This window comes from Fopius arisanus, unplaced genomic scaffold (assembly GCF_000806365.1).
Source record: "Fopius arisanus strain USDA-PBARC FA_bdor unplaced genomic scaffold, ASM80636v1 scaffold00025, whole genome shotgun sequence".
NCBI classification, from domain to species: Eukaryota; Metazoa; Arthropoda; class Insecta; order Hymenoptera; family Braconidae; genus Fopius; species Fopius arisanus.
The window spans coordinates 395,709-412,262 of NW_011887764.1; the positions used below are offsets into that span (position 1 = coordinate 395,709).

Consider the following 16,554-nt stretch of genomic DNA (forward strand, 5'->3'; position numbering starts at 1 on the left):
ATTCGTGTATTTATATAAAAACTGGGTGCATCCATTCACTAATCTAATCTGCCAAAATGTTCATTGCCGTCAACGAATTTCAAAATGGCGTTGAAAAGGGATTATTCCATATGTGCACACACGGAAAGGATTTACCGTTGATGCCAAGTAATAAAAACAAAAATTTCCCCTGCTACATAATTTTGTTAATGGAATGTTGAAATTAATGGAATGCATACAGAGTTGGTCATCGGCTTATCTGTTCACTGCTGTATAGAGTTTCTGGGAAACGTGTGCACCAGCCCTAGTGGACATGGAAAACCACGAAAAGCCGATAAAATTCGTGCTGACTGCGTGCGATTACTGCAGTTTCTACCTAAGCTCAACTAATTTCAAGTGCCTTTCAAATGATAAAATTTCAATACAATTGCACCTCGTATTTTCATCGTTTTCTGCACCAATAGAAATATCGTCATTAAATCACGAAATTAATTTTGTCCGCCAAATGACTTATCACCCGATAATAAATGCCTTTCCCATTTCAAAATAATCCTATTGGAGTATTCAGTTAAATTCGTAGAATTAATTTGAGCAAGAAATAACGGTTACAATAATTAATAAACGTAGAAGGCTCCAGATAGTCCCTACTCAGGTTAAATAAATATGAACAATGATTTCATAGGAAGAAATGACTCAATACATTAGTTATGTATTTTGATAATAGAAAGGGAAAGCCTATAGGATATTATTTATTGAATGCACATGAACATTTAATAATAAAGTGGGAACTTTCTGTAAAAATAAATTGGTTTGCGGGTGAAAAGAGGAAGTGAATGATTTTTCTTTCAGTCATGACTGATTATAATTCAGTGTTTAGCACAAGGGATGGGGGTGGATACTACGATGATATACCGTTGGTGAATTCAGTTAGGTTGGAACTTTGGCGGTGATATCCGACCTTATAACCAGTGTGGCTGGAGATGGGTGGAGTGGGTAGAGCCTCGAGGAAGGTTTTTGATATAGAATGAAGAAAGGCGCCTCGGTGTGCCTCCTCCAGACATTCGCTTAACTGCTTTAATGAGGGCTTAACTATTTTAATGAGGCACCCGCCTTCGTCGGGGACAATTTTGAGGAAGGATGCACCCTATTTTCGAGTGCTACCCTGTCGTCGAATCTTCCATGTTCCTTCATCGTTTTACTTTAATAAATAGAGTAAATGAAACATTTTATCTTTCAAATAGATTATGAGCTTCGTCCTTCGAGCATTTGAATTTTGGTGAAATGCATGCGACTAAAGGAACGGTAAATCGGATTAAATAGAAATTCCGAATTTTGATCTTCTCATTTCAAGGAAATAGTTATTAAAAATATATAATCTTATTTACTTGTTCTAATGAAAATAAATTGATGTCAAGAAGAGAATTTATTTATTTCAAATTATGTGTTTGAACAAAGAGAAAATTGAAATTTGGTCTTTATTTTTATTTTTTTTAATAAATGTGGAGTAATTGAACTGGAATTCTCTAGTTCCAATGATTCTTTCATCAAATATTTTTTATACAAATTGGTATTTCTTGTATTTAATTTTCCTACGTCTTTGTTTATTTATCATTCTTTACTCGTCTTGAATTGAAAATCCAGACAATAGCGAAAATACGTGAATCCAAAATAATCTATTTCCCCGTGTTTGGAAATCCCAGGAGATTTACTAAACAATTTATCAAATTAGAAAGATAAAAAATAATAAAAACTAATTCACCTAAAAAACCGCAAAACCTCAATCTGTTAAAATGCATGTACATAATTTTTACGATACAAGTGTAAAGAAACGGTTTTTCACTTGCATCGTAATGTACTATTCCGGTATATGGTGGAGCGGTCAGGATACGGAGTAAATAGAGCAAAAATACATCGAGAAGAGGCGATTATGAGAAGCAACTGGTGCAAATGAATCAAATCAAAGATAAAAAGAAATGCCTCTCCCCCCACTTCTCCTCTTTTTCACTGAAACCGTTTAATCTCTCCAGCGAATCTATTCAATTTCGTTGAACCGAGTGCACTCATGCGTCCAATCGGTAAAACATTGGATTTACGAAAGCAGGAAAAATAAGCATGTAAAAAAAGGAACATATTTATTTATAACGACAGGTCGGAAATTGCGCGCATTTCACAATCCAAGCCCCAGGCCGGTGGTTTATGTATACGCAGACAGGGGATTGATCGTCGATCGGCCGCTCCCGGGGTTGAGTTTTCCCTTCCCATATTGACCATTCGGGAAAAGCCCACACCCTCTTGATTCGGCTCATAGATTAATGATCCAGAGTTATTCATCCTAGTGAAAGGATGGAATTTTACGCCGAGTGGATGCATGACATGATTCACTTCGACCTAATTCAAGTTGAATTTTTTGAGCTCAGACAATTAAAAAATAACGGCGAACCAGTAGTGATTAAATGTTGTGTTTAATAGCGACTGCGAAACAGACGTCAGCTTTCCTGCCAAATATGCAGGAGTTGCTAATCATGTTTACATAGAGTTCTGGTTGATGTTTAAACATTTGTCCCCGGGCGACCGCTCCCCAGCTAATTTCCGTATTTTTTTATCCTTCTTTTTTCGTTGTTTAGCGCATTTTATTATTTATTCGGACGATTCCGGATGGACGGTTTGTTTAACGGGCGCAAAAATCCGGTTGGAACACAGGTGGACGGGGGAAAGATCGGTGGATGCAAAAAAAAGGCGAGAAAAAATATTGGATGATGTGATGAGCGAGGAAAAATAAAATAGCCCGATGGTAAAAAAAAAATGTTTTTCCGGGGGATTGTTCTACCTGCTGCGACCTATTTACCCTCCGGCCAGGATGAATTTTGCTTTTTGGTGGAATCCTGAAAGTGATGAGTTCATTAATTGAAATGTCATTGCAAGGAATTGTTCTCATACCCACACCCATCGCAATTCGTTGACCTCCATTTTCCATTTCTTTTATTTCCATTAGTTCTTCCTCAGTTTATAGTATTCAAATGTTTCGTCTTACATTTTCCAGATAAAATGTATTCTAAGAACTGCTTAACAATATATATTGACTTTACACACCTGTTTTCACAGAATGTTTCCTTCGAAAAAAACTGAAATAAAGCCGAAAAATTATAGGTGCGACCCCTCGCATGACTCAGACCTGCGATCAGTACACGTCCTACTATTTTTTTCATGTGTCTGTCTTTGACTCGAGATTTCTTTTCCGTGTACAAATAGCTCTCCACCCCGAAAATCATCGAATAAACCCCAGGAATCTCTTGACAAGATTCTTTATGAGCCATTTTTCCGGGAAAAAGCTCGAGTCAAGGTGTTATATGGGAAAGAAGGAAAAAATGGAGGATAAATGCGAGGGATAACAGAGCATAGTGTGCCCGTCAACGTTAAAATGAGGGAGATCCTCCGAAATCCCTGGGATCGACAGGATCCAACCGCTTCTATGACAGGCGACGCTGGTTCATGCCAAAATTTATGTTGGGTACATGCATCCATCCAGATCCATCGCTTCCAGCGAAAGCACAATCTCCACACCAGGCGAATAGTTTGTGGTGACGAGTATGAGTTGAGCTTGCTGTGTGCCTCGGACAAAACTCCAGGTAGACGAGAAATTGCTGAGAAGACGTCCTACCATACGACGCGTATCGGTTTTACATTTTTCAAATCGGATAATTTATCAATCTCAGTCGACTTTCCCTAGGCATCCATTCCCAGGGGTTATGGTCTAGCTTGGAAAATAATGAGCCTCTTTAAAGACCGCAAGTTCTCGCATGGGCTCCCGTACCTACGGTGGCAATCGATTTTTTTTTTACTCCCAGTTTGGCCCCCTGTAATGCAACAATCCATCTTCCACCTGGTGTTGAAGAATACGTCAAATCAGTAGTGCGAAAACATTTTGGTCAGACGTCGAAATACTTTTACACGGAAACCCCTTTTCCCCAATTTTCTATCAAACATTTATACCTTAATTTCCGCTTCTGAGCTAAGAACCGAGAGGAGCTAGAGTCTTGAGAATTGAAAATTAATCAATTCATAATTCTGCTTTATCCGGCGAAGAATAATTAACTGAATTACCATTTCGATTTGTTTTAGAAAAAGAAATTCTGGAAATTATCTGTATTTTTTATCATTTCCTCGGGTTTTCTTTTTCGCTTCATAATTTTCTTGTTACGTTTTATCGAAATGTGAGTTATAACTTGTAAATTCCAGAAGCTTTATTTTAAAAATCATGAGTTCGTTCTTTCTTTTCTGTCAAAAATCTGATTAAGTCATCCGACTTTCAAGAATTTCTCAAGTATATGACCACCAAAGAAGTACTGAATTGTCAAATAATTTTCATTGAATTTCTCTCCCCGTGTAATTGCCGACCTGATTGTAATCAGCTTGACTGTCTCCCCACGAGAACGACATTTCCGAATTTCTCCCAAATAATAATTGAAAATAATTGCACCCCTGAAACACCCTGAGACACTGGAATTCTCTCCAGCAGCTTAATTCCGTATGCAGGGTGCATCAACCCCGAGATATACAGGAAATATTCTCTGGGGACAGGTAGATCCAAGAAGAGTGAGTCATGCAGTCGAAAATTGAAATAGATTACGGCAAGAGCCTGTCCACGGGTGTCTACGTATCTCACTAGTTGTACCGACTACCAGGTTGGAATTCCAAAGTGCGTCAGAGTGGATAGCTGAAGGGGAGTATCTCCAAGGAAGACATGCCCTAAATCGATGCTGATTGGATCACCTAGATGTTGGAGAGTCTGCCAGAATGGATCTCTCGCCCTTCGCCCTTGCCGAGGGACTCTTTTTCACCACTCCCCGCATCCTGAGATATAACTAGACTCTCCATTCCAGCCTTATCCCTGCGGAATCAAATAAGAAACTGTGTCTGAGGCCAGAATTTGCGTAATTTCCTGAGCACCCTCGTTACTCCCGTTTCAACGAAACGTTTCAGCAAAAAGGTAAAATATAATATATACACATTTGCCCGGAATTATCAGAGAAAATTTGATTACGGACCCGTGCTGATTCAATAGGGAATGAACCGCTCATTCGATTTCCGCCGCAACCATCAGTTTGACATTTTTTTTACTCCTCTCGATTATGATGAATTTAATAGCAGGATGTGATGGTCGGAAAAAAATCACTCTATTTATCACTCCGGAGAGACAAACAGGAAAAATTTCAGGCCTGATAATACGGTTCAATGGTTAGTGCTCTCTGAAAGGGAATGCCGATGATTGGATGGTGTATAAAACTCATAGTACGGGAATTATCCGGGATATTCTACGGAATTTTCCATTGGGGTAATGATATCATTGAGTTTCCAACGATCTGTTGGGGTGGGGTTGGTGAATTTCAATGAATTGCCGGTGATGAGTAAATGAATGACTAGCTTTTGGAACATGATTTGCAGACACAGCGGGTAATTAATTGGGATCTTTAACGTCGGCCCAGGATAGTATTTTCCTTTTCAATGAATTTTCCCTGGGTGACAACAAAATGTGGTCGTGATAAGAATTTATTTCTTCAAAATCGAAAGTAACTTTTTCCAAACACTCATTTCTACGTCGATCAATCATCGATCTCATGTATATTTATATATTTCCCTTGTGGGTGATAATAATGCGCCGAAAGACAGAAAATAGAACTAAAAATAATTCACGACAGATACCCAGAGGAAGAATAACAAAGCCTTGAAAACAAAACCTCGTTTATCTGCCATAAAAACATGGGAACGCGACATGATAAAAATAATTCTCAATCGGTGAATTATATTTCTCCAGGCATGAACAGGTGAAATCCCCATCTTTCATACTCATCCGACTGAAATAACATCCCACGACAGATGATGAATTTTCGATGAGAATCCTCAAATAAAAAACTCCATAACCGAGGTTTTGGTTGTTTGGCATGAATTCAAATTTGATCAATGGCAAACGGCATAATTCCATCGTATGCGACATTTACAATCGGTGGCAGGCGTGACGGGGCGGAAACACGTACAGTTTCCACTGAGCATCGAGTATATCGATGTTGGTGTGGCATTTGGACCACGACTTTGCCGAATATTTCGTATATACGTGCAAGTGTGAATGGCTGTCAGGGCCAAAAATTGATGCAAATCCGGCCCATGAATATTCAATTAATGTAATCCAGTAGTGGGAGGAGGAGAAGACACTCGGATAAAAAATCTCATTTTCACAAAGACCATAAACTACAGCCAAGTAACAAAAAATAATCCCTTGTCAATCGAATAAGTGCACTGACAAAATATTTCTCAGTGAAATGGAATTGTGGTTCTACGAGTTATTCCCCCAAACAAAATTATTAATATATATTAATATATAATTAAAATAAATTAATAAAGTTATACGTTGGATGAATCATTAACCATTGTCATCTCGCAGACCGCTGAACCAATTTGTCACCATAAATAGTGAAGTACGACAAAACAGACAAGTATCAACAGCTACTGTAATGACAAAAACAATCACTTGCACGGACGTATTGCGCCCGGGTATACGACTGAAAATTAAGAAAAAGCGAAATCATTTTGTTTTTTAGTAGATTTTCCCGTGGATTTTCTTTTCGGGAGTTTTGTCGGGGGATTTTGCCCAGGATATTTTCTCCCGGATGAATAAGTACCGGGAATAATAAATAATAAATAACCACCGGGAATGTGCCTAAATATGAATAAGGTTGGAGAAAGTTTTCCTCTGGGACGTAGAATATGTGATTTGAGCAATTATCTATGGATTCAGGAGTAATTGGTTCAATAACCTAAGGATTCTTGGATGATCCTTAAAATAGTATATTAATTGAATATGTATAATTAGTATATATTTTGATTGAGAATTCAGACCGATATAGTTGAAGTTAAGGAAATAGACTTGTAATATCGAATTTTAAGGGGTTGAAGGTGGATGAAAAGAGATTTTATGTTAATTGGAGGTTCGCGGTAAAATCAGCGAAAACCTAGCTCCTGGTTGAAGGTCTCCAGTGTCATCCATTTTCGCTTTATCAGGCTGTTCACAACCTGAGGGACCACACCAACTCCGAGCCATTAGGTATACACGAGGCAGAAGAGAAATTGTCCTGCGGTAATTCACGCAAGGGATGTCGGCGTATATTGCCATGTGTATTGCCAAATGTTAACGATCAAGTCCCAAGTGTTGCAGGACTGACGCACAAGGGATATTGCGGCAATTGAAAGCTGAAGGGGAGAATTATCTACACCACGTGTTGATTTTTTCCCCGATAACCGTTAAACCGATAATTTGCAAGGAAATTATTTCCGGCTGCCTAAATCTTTGGAATTTCCCTGGAGTTTCAGTGAAACATAAAATTGTACGATTATTTTCCATTATAAATATGTCGATTGAATTTTTATTTCTGAATATATTTTTCGAGTGATATTGTATGAGAATAATTTATTTCAAGCAGTGGACTACTGGTAGAAATGAAATGACAGAATTCAGCCTTGAGGCGAAAAATGTTGGTGGACAATATTTAATAATTCTGACCAGCGGACAGAGACCAGTTACCAACTGGTCGATTTGTGCTGACATTACGAATGCCATTTGTGAAAATCTCGTACTGAGGGAAAATAAAACGTAATGATAGGAATAGTATAAACGCATTTCAACGAAACGACGACGTCTTCATGTGATATTAAAGAGACGTGATGGCTCACTAAAAGCGAAAAAACGAGAGAATTTATGTTGATTCATCAGTCCTGCAATAGCAGAGTAACTTCACCAGCAAATAAAAAATCTCCAATTTCTCCGCTTCTTTATTTTACATTAATCACTTACGTTACTTGCTTTTATTATTTTTACAGGAACAAATTTTTCCACTGCTAGTACGTAATTCAATTTGTGAAACTAAAAAAGGCCATTCTTTTTGCCTCAAAGAGTAGTATTTCCCCTAATTGGAATCATCAATTAGACATGAAATAAGCGCGAATAGTGAATTCCCTTAATTAACCAGTGATCCTTTCCATTGAACTCGAAATAATCAATTCTACAAATTATCTCGTCCGTAGGTGCCTCGATATTCATTTAGGGTGGAAAATTGATTAATTTTGTCAGCAGCTGATTGCAGCGAATTAATTGCTCATGTCGCCGCAAAAATTGCGGGAATATCCGGTAATATCAACTCGCACACAAAACACTCATAAAAACAGACCAGTCCTGACGTACCTCGTGATTAATCAGCCCCTAATCGCCTCCTCCCGGAACCTCTGAAACAGATAAGCGGAGGAAAAAACATAATTAATCCTCGGTTTTACGTGTCGAAGATATTCTTCGGGAGTTGGGAAAAAAAATTCACGAAGTGCTTTGAGTTGGCGGTGAAATTTAATTGGCCATTTCCACGCGGGAATTCGAGAATTAAATTAACGGATGAGGTTCGTACGAGTCTCGTGTCAGCTGTCAGGATGACAGACCCTCGAGGGCTGGACATGGGATTCAGTTAATCGACCGTGTGGTGGATGGGTAAGTAGAAAAAGCAATTTTCACACCGTTAAACATTTTTCGTTGAACCGTTCGGTTCACTTCACTTCCTAATTTTCCACGATTAATGGAATTTTCCAGAGTAAAGGCCACAACTTTGGAATAAAATTATGGAAATTACTGATTTTAGGTCAATTGTTCATTTAAAGTCGGTAGAAATAAATTCCTAGCGTAAATACTAAATCTTTTAGATTGTCCGATTTAATAGTCAATTTACTAGTTCTCCGAGCTCATCGCATATTTCGGATTCACATCCACAATTTATTATTAATTAATTGGCCAAATGCCTTCACAAATTTTTACTGACCCATTACCACCGAACGAGTTCTACTTCCAACAAAACTCATCGTCTTTTTCTTCATGATCAGGGGATAAATTCCTTTAGAGCCAATACGCAACACGATTATTAAACGTGAATGGAAATTGTACGACAAAAAATTTACCATGTCGATAATTTCCGTCAACTTCTCCAATCGAAAACTATTCTATTCCTCCAAATAAATCTATCCGTCACTCAAACGGAATAACCCGAAGAACCTCCTCCCAAATCGCGCAAAACCGGCGCCATTTTCACGTTAGAAAATTGCGGTTCAGTATTGGAAACGTCAGTGCATCTGCCCCTGACACTCCGTCAATTCCAACAGACACTAACACATACCTCGATGAGCCACACCAAGAAATGGGGGGGAGGTAGCCTAAAAAGAACCCCAGGAAAAGTCAAATTCACATCTGAAATCTCAAGTGATTCCAATTCTACATAAAGCACCGGTATTCTCTATTCCTCGAGAATTTACCCAGGATATTCCGTAGATTGGCGTATGATTTATATTAGAACGATTGCACGTCTGGTACGGGGTGCAGCCTCTGGTCTCATGATTGGTGCTCGTAATTGATTGCCAATATATCTTGAATACACAAGCGTCTTCGGAGGAATCCTATCCAAGTACTCCCCCTTCCCCATCACTTGATCCAATGGTATCCCATTTGCTGATCATGAGGGTACGTACACTGAGAGAAATTTCCATGGTACATTTGACGATGGGGATTCTACAAAATGTCACTGAGCCTCAATTACTCTAAAAATGTAATACTAATACGTATGTAGATGATGAAAAAATTATTCGACAAAATTATAGTCACGATAACATCACAATCGTGATAAATCTCCATATTCAAATATTTCAACTTAAAATTTCAATTAATGGAACATTATGATACAATATCCAACACCAACTCACCCCCTGTTTTTCCCGGCGGTAGAAAATCCAACACTTTTTTCACAGTATTTTCATCACGACTTGAATGACTTTTTCCCGGTGTGGTAACATAATTCAATATCACGTGAGTTTTTTTAATTTGTATTACCGTCACGTCTCATGAATGTCTCCCGATGAAACACATGGGTAGCATTCTTGGCGTGTTTCTAAGCCCGAAGGGTGAGGGGGTTGAATGGGTCGGAATGGGGTGGAAAAGGGGGGAGTTTGAGCATCTTGGCAGAGCACCGGGCATTATCCTTCTCATAATTTTCGTAGCGGCTTACACAAGCTCTGTATATATGCCCCAGCCATTGGGCTTCTCCGTTGACGGTTCTTCTCTCAAGCGAATTCCCTACCTTTCTTCCTTCTTCCAACCGCCCCTAGCTACCACCCAAAACCCAGCTTTCTACCTCTCATCGTTCTCCGTCGGTTCATAAACTTAACATAAGGGTTAAGTCTTAGGTAACTCCCTGAGCGCCGTCATTCTGTTCGTTCTACCCCCGAATTACTCGTCTTTTATCGTTCATTCTTAGCCCCCACGTCAACGTGCACTTTATACCCGTGGTATCCTCATCTTCTCGGTAACCTCGTTAAAGGAAAATTCTTCCCCGAGTTTTCATTAGCCCGGGGCCATTATGAGTGCAAACTTCTTTCGAAAATTTTTGGCTTGCGCATGGAGAACATTGCATTTCTCCTTTGTTTCCATTTTTTTTTTCACCCCGCTCAAAGAAATTCGCGGGCTTTGAACATCCTGCAATTTCGGGGATGACTCAGTACGTGCATAGAATATTATTTCATTGCATAGGAATAATTATTGTCTATAATTTTTGGTTTATATTGCAGCCCCGTTCAAGTTTCGATGATTTTTACCATTCAAAATTGATATTTTCACAGAAAAATTGATGATTGAATTTCTTTTCTTAGAGATTGTAGAATGTTATTTCATAAACTGATAATTCTCACGTGATGAAAATTTTTCCCTCTTCACTTACTGATTGAGAGAGCATAGTGCATTGAGAGGATCATTCACCGGAGCAATTATTTTCAATGATTAATCACATAACTGTAATTGGATGTGCAGATTTCTCGTATTGGAAAAATTTCGAAAAATAGGTGGTGGAAACGAGTGGCGAGAGTGATTAGAAGCCCAGCTTCTCTCGGAAAAATGTGTTCTCTCAATATTCATGAAACACTCGCCTCGTTCGAAACTTCAACGAGGACAATGAAAAAACGTAACGAGATATTATAGAAAGGTTATTGCCACTATAACCGCGGATATGAGGCCGTCACAAGAGGTAAAAAGGCCCGAAGAACGCCAACGAGTAGAAAAATACGGTTAAAATTAGTGCTCAAGGAAAAATATGGTAATCATATGCGCATTTAATTATCGTAAAAATAGATTAACCGATAAATAGATCTTTTTAATGAAACATGGTCAGTGTCATTTATGTATGCACCAGGCATGCCTGCCCCAACGGTAATCCGGGGTTCTATATAGCGCAGACTCGCTTCTGCACTCTATATGGAGCCACTCTGCCAGATTATAACATCCTTTCCACGGATTTCCCCTGTCCTAGGGAGAAACAAGCATCTAGGGAGAGAATTCTCGATTCCAAGTATTTATTTCATATTCCACCAATTCAATTTGCTTTGGTAACTATATTCCACTGCGTTACGAAAGGCTTTTATCTATTGCACTCTCAGTGCATCCAAAAAAAAGGAAAAAATTCTCTTGCTTATTTACACGTTGAGGAAAAACATTTACTTGCACGATCACAAAATCTATTTATTATCGTACCAGAAATTCTGCGTGAAATATCCTTTTATTTACTATCTGCAATACTGATCCTATGAAAATTCCCTGTGATAAATCTATCAAGTTCTGCCAAATACATTTTTCTGGAACGAGTGAGTGTATGTAAATATTTATGAGTCGACTGAGCGAATTTTCTTCTTTCTTCAAAACCACGTGAATCTCCTAACCACGACAAAGTAAGATTAAATTTTCGTAGAATCCTTCATTCTCACACCCAGGAAAATATTAAAACTTGAAGCATTAATTACCCTGAATTTCCAATTAATTATTATAATTATCTGTTTTCAATTTTCGTGAGGGAAATTTTAACAGATCTTTAACAGCATAGAGGATAATATTGATGAAATAATTCTGGATATATCGAGTCGATTGGGCTGAGGAGCGAGTGGAAATGGAAAAGGAAAAGGAAAAGTTGAGAATCAAAGCCCATTATCTCGTCCATCCCCAGCGCGTGCTATCTTCAAAGTCAAAACTTCATTGCTATCAAATATTACTCTCATGTAAACTTCATTTGACAGATGTATCTCGCGGCGATTGTGCACGAGAGCGACATATTCAGCTTTTGTTATGACATAGCCACGAAATATCAGTGAAACCTCTCCCACTCCTATCGTCCAACTATCTATCATGCACATTGTGCATTATGGATTCAACGTTGCAACGACAGCAGGAGCAGCAAGCGTAAACGTAACGGATAGGTATGTGTGTATGTATAATCAGGTATCCAAACCCTCATCCCTTCAATTTCTACTGTGTGCGGTGGAAACTCCCCAGAACGGTTACACAGATCACTTCTATGGTACCCCAACGATCTCATAAGCGTGCCAATTTGCTGAAACTGCCTATCTGGGATAAAATATCATCGCACATCCCACCGAATTCACTGTATTTTCAACTGACCAGAGTGTACGCTACAAAATTGTCACGGCGACCCATCAAATCTACTTGACGGCACTAAGTGTTACCGTATTTATATACTGGTAATTTTGCGATTGTTCATTGTCGTTATATTCGATGGGAATCACTTTCTCATTCTTGTTGCTCCACTGGTAGAGAAAGAATCGCCTTTGTCTCGAAAAACGTCACGCGAAAATCGACCTCTCGAGGTAGACTCTCCAAAGTATTGAAATTTATTTGGGGAATAGGTAATTTCCGGAGAATATCAACATTTTTTTTGTCAGGAAATAATTGTGGACTTCATGGTTTAATTGAATTTTTAGTGAAAATATATCGAACCGAAATTGATTACATTGCAATAATTTTTTCATCAATTCATTACGATTTCTCATATTCCTACCAATTTTATGGAATGGAACCTCAATCAAATAATATTTCATCTCATTCCCAGGAAATGACGGTTCATGGCGTTAAACATTAAATATACTATATACATTTAACAGGACCTGTGATATTATATATCACTCATGTTCTATATTTTGTACATAAAACGTGACAAATGTATGTATAATGTGAGCGAATTCCAGGCAATCAAATAGATATTTCGTGAATAAATATATTTTTTGTGATGTGTAGAAATGTAATAACACAACTCGACGCAAAATTCAGTCGCAAGCGGTTTTTGTTTAAGGCAGTGCAGCTGTGCCGCATCGTATGTCTCCGAATGAGGATGAGATTTGTTGCAATAGTAACTCAAACCAAAAATACGGAAATGTGATATATTGGTCTGGTTGACCGTGACATTGTGAACCCGAGGGCCGTAACTCGGTCTTCCCCTTGTGTCTGTATAAAATAGAATCGTCCACCTCTGTCTGGTCTCTGACCAGTGTAGCACCTCTAAAATGTCTCAATGATTTACGATTCAGTGGAAGATAAGCTTCTACGTGATGTGGCAGAGAGAATACCAATGCACCCGGGAATTAAATACGATTCGAGAGAGGAATTCTGATTATTTTGCGGCGATTTCGGGGGTTTAACTTTTCCTCCTTTTTTCTCAATGTCTCAAATTATTTCACCAATAATCCCTCTAAAGCACCTGCAGTTTCTACGAATTCTCCCACCTTTTCCATACTTCAAAGAAAATATATCCAATTTTTCAATTGTCTTAAGACTGAAATATTTGAATCGATAATTTTGTAGAGAATGAGACGTTATAAAATAAAATAAAATAAAAATTAGAATCAGTTTTTTAGAGGATATTTATATTTTACTTCGCGGGAGAAAAATGTTTAATTTATTAGCCATAAATATATTTCTCTTTGAGTGCACAATTGAACGGATATGGAATTTGACTTTAAGATTGCAATCCAGATTTCGTCTGAGCCATGCAGGATAGTATTGGAATAATCTGATAAATCCATCTATATGAATCAATTTAAGACGAATGAATTTTCAACTTTTGAAACCACGTACTTGTAAATGTATTGATGTTACGTGCAGCCGAGAGAGTGTTACGGTTAACACCTGACAAATGTCTGGTCTGACACCTGTTCAATCAACGCCTCCGACGCGCAACGTTAACCACTTACTTACCGCTACCGGAAATTGAGTACCAACAAGTTGAATACCAGTTATTTGGTTCCACCGAAAATCTGTATTTCAGCCGCAGAGGCAGAACGCTACCGGTGAATGTGAATTTTTCATGATGGACTTGGTAATAAAACAAGGAATTTTATGGCTCATTCTGTTCGAGAAAGCCGCTAAATTCGAATTTCGGGAAAAAGCCGTAAATTTTCAATTTCAGGTTCGACGGAAAATTGAATGAATTATTAAACTTGAGCTGTCAATAAAAGCGTAAATGTTCAGAGCATTTAAAAAAATTTTGAAGGACTCCTTCGATTTTATTGAGAATATCATAAATTAATTCGTTTTAATTATTCATTGCTAACACAACATTACGAAAATTGAAAATAAATTTCTAAAATCACATTTTTGCAAATTAATTATTGAATACAGGATGCCTTAAATCAGCCTCTCGCTATTAATTACAAGAAAATGGCGTAGACAGTCAATGCGTAAGAAAATTTTGTAAGTTGGTGATCTCAGGAACTTTCTTAAGCTTTTTTTTCCGTGTTCTATATTTTTTGTTGAGCCGGTGTGCCTCGGCTCGCGCTTGTCCTCTAAATTTTCGAGTCAATGAATTATTCACTGAAATTTCTCTCCGCCTGGGCCGCTTGTTTTTTGGCGAGCAAGCGATTTATAACGTTTTTATAATAATTTTTCCGGCTCGTGATATTGCACTCTTCCAGAGGCTCCCCAGGGTTCGCTCGAGAATGTCATGCACTCCTGAAACCCTCTGGGGAAACGTTGGAGAATTCCTGGCACTCCGTTTAACCCACACCCATTACCGTATATGAAAGGTCCAGCCGTACTGATAATATTCGTGGTACAATCCTTGTGGTACGAATCATAAGGGATTGAATACCACAATTTCCAGTGAATAATTTACCCTTTTCATCAACCTCGGTTACTCGTAATAATTATTCACTTGACCAAATTACTGATTTTTTCTATGTCAACTCCACTAATAAAGATTTCTTTAAATTTCGCGCACAAAATCATCGGAATTTTCAATTACAGTAGAATAATCCCATTATAGTCGCACCTGTTCTTGACTTCTGTCTTCGCTTATCTTTCGCTTCCCAGACTCTAACACCTCCGGGCTACAAAATTTAAACAATCCATTGTTTCATTAGCTGAACAATTGACTTCTATGAAAAACAAAACTGGAACATAAATTTCCCTGGTATTCGAATTTATTAAGAAAAAATTCAGATTACGGTCGCACCGAGTGTGCATTAATCAGACAAGCCGTTGTACTGAAATAATTTAATGATAATTATTTGAGGCAATTCTCATGGTAATTCCTTCTCTCCCTTGTCACTACTACCGAGCTGTCCCGGAAATGTACGGGATACTCTGAGGTAATGTCGAATCCATTGCCAAATTGTACAACTCGAAACACGAGAACAAAGATAGTCGAAATAAATCGATCATTCGACGATAAGGAGTGTCGTAAACACTGATTGCCTCGTCGGAATCGTTTGATGCACTATTCCAAAGTTAACCACGCGATTCAATGGAGATTGTAGCAACTTCCAAAGACATCATTAACAGTAATTCAAGAGGATGGATCAGTTAATGTACAAAATGCAACAAAACGCCAATGCCACCCACACCAAAACCGAAAGGAACAATCAAGATTTCTTGCACTATTCAAAATTCATTGAAATTTTCTGTTATTTAAGTTTTATTTCAATCAAAATTTCATTCATTCTCAATTAAAACCGACCCATAAATTCTCCCCGTGTAATTTCCGTCATCGCAAGAAATCACAATTGCAGTTAAAAATTCAAAAGTAGTGCTAAATCAGAATAAGCAATGAATATTCTATCAGTAATCGCCGCCATATTTCAATTACTATTGTTATTAATCCCCCAAAAAAATTTCCACATTTTTCCATTGCTTTTTAATTTTCGCTAAAGCTCTGGTCCAATCGGCGTTTAATTGTGCAAATTATGATAAATGTTTTGAAAAAAGGCGGAACGTGAGCTATAGCGAAAAATGATGAAAGGCAAAATTTTTACAGACATAAAAAAAAAAGAAATTGGCTGAAAGGGCATAATGCATCATTAAGAAGACAAAATGAAGGGATTTGCACGGTAAGTTTTTTGATGTTCTAGTAGGTTTTTCCATTAGGTTTTTCCATTGAAATAGAATCGGCTGGTTGCTCACCATTCACCTATCGATAATAGAAGCCGTGTCAACTGAATATCGAACATCAAGCTCAGCCTGCATGCATTGATGAACGCTCGTTATTCATTCTGTCTATCGACGATTCGGCATAACGGGGTATGGGTTGCCTCTGTTTTCAGTTATACGATGTGTACAATACGAGAGGTAGGTCCCAAGAGGCCGAATGCAAGCCTCCGACCCTCGGGGCTCTTTTCAAATGGAAAATTAGACCATTGGATCGACGAAAAAGCCCGAGGACACGAATCGTG

At 38.1% G+C, this 16,554-nt stretch overlaps 1 protein-coding gene across 3 annotated transcripts in view; it reads right to left on the bottom strand.

Annotated features, from left to right (window-relative positions):
* LOC105264779 (TWiK family of potassium channels protein 9-like) overlaps positions 1–16,554 on the bottom strand; it is a 143,767-nt gene that overhangs the window by 88,523 nt on the left and 38,690 nt on the right. For 2 of the 3 annotated variants that reach the window (XM_011301891.1, XM_011301890.1), the window contains exon 2: positions 8,210–8,250. The gene's annotated coding sequence lies outside the window, so the exon portion shown is untranslated. Of the gene's footprint in view, positions 1–8,209; positions 8,251–10,769; positions 10,831–16,554 lie in introns of those variants that run through there. The other variant, XM_011301892.1, reaches the window with a different exon arrangement.